A 1,370-nucleotide genomic window follows, 5' to 3' on the forward strand; every position below is an offset into this window, starting at 1 on the left:
GACATATTTAATTTTTTTGTTAAATCCGCTATAATCTGGGAAAATTCGGTAGGAGTCTGGACTGGTTGGGACATATTCCCAACCGAATTTTATCAAGAAAATATCGAGTTATTCCTTTTTTGATCCCAGCTTTAAATTTATATTGAACCGAGGTCAAGAGTGTTAAAGGATAGGTTTCAGTTTCTCTCTTGTAAAAGAGTTTCATGTTAACACGTCTTCTCTCTTGTAAAAGAGTTTTATGTTAACACATCAAATGAACGTGATGGTTTTGGTTAAATAGATATGTTGGTTAAACCTTGAGTTATACATAGATGTTGTATAGATAGAGGAAGTTTAAACCAACTATATCTTATGCCACACATTGTAATCAAACTCTTGTAATCCGTTGGGAATTTCCCATATATAACACGAAGCCGTGCGCTAGCCTAGGCAAGCAGCCACGTTCCCCCAATTACCATCTTGTCTATCATGGTAATCAGAGCTACTTCCTCAAAATACATCTAAGCTGCCATGGCTTCTAGCTCCTCCTTGTCGTCATCAAGTGCTCTCGGGCCGCCCATCTCTGAGAAGCTCACGTGAGAGAACTTTATTCTTTGGAAGGCAAAGGTGTTGCCGCCGATCAAGGGTGCTCGTCTTCTTGGCATCCTTGACGGCTCAATCCCAGCACCACTGAAAACAATTCAAGATGACAAGAAGAATGACGTCTCCAACCCGGCGTATGAGATCTGGCTGGCGTAGGACCAGCAGTACTAGGCCATCTCGTCAACTCCCTGTCGTCCACAGTGTTGGCGCAGGTTGCTATGTTGACATCGTTGTCCAAAGTTTGGGTGGCATTCGAAGACATGTACTCGACACAATCACGTGCACGAGTAACCAATCTACGGATGCAACTTGCAAGCCTCAAGAAGGGAAGCATGAACATCGCGATGTACTTCAACAAGATGAAAACTATAGGAGATGAAATTGCTGCTGCGGGGAAGTCTATCGACAATGATGAGATGATATATTTTATTTTGAATGGTCTTGATTTTGAATATAATCCCATTGTCTCTTTTGTCTTGGGTTGGTCGGATCCAATCTCCATCAATGATCTCTATGCTCAAATCATGGCATATGAGATGCGCCTGGACATGTTTGATCAACGTTCAGGAGGTCACTACCAATTCTCGGCAGATTCAACTTCTAGAGGTCGAGGAGGCTTCAATCCTCGTGGTTGCCATAGAAGTCGCGGGCGAGGGTTAGGCGGCCACAGCTCTAGAGGGCGTGGAAATTTCTCCAACAGTAGTAGCTCCTCCAACAGCAGTGAGGGATATGGGTACCCCATGGGTCCCTATCAGGAAGTATATTAGGATGTATTTATCCTTCCTTGT

At 43.6% G+C, this 1,370-nt stretch overlaps 1 non-coding gene across 1 annotated transcript; it reads left to right on the top strand.

Moving 5' to 3' along the window:
* The first annotated feature begins 980 nt into the window (after positions 1-980).
* On the top strand, positions 981-1,119 carry LOC117862314 (small nucleolar RNA Z247). The gene has a single exon (XR_004641964.1). It is a non-coding gene; the product is annotated as a small nucleolar RNA Z247 (small nucleolar RNA).
* Positions 1,120-1,370: the final 251 nt, after the last annotated feature.

The sequence above is a fragment of the Setaria viridis genome, chromosome 6, assembly GCF_005286985.2.
Source record: "Setaria viridis chromosome 6, Setaria_viridis_v4.0, whole genome shotgun sequence".
Classification (NCBI taxonomy): Eukaryota; Viridiplantae; Streptophyta; class Magnoliopsida; order Poales; family Poaceae; genus Setaria; species Setaria viridis.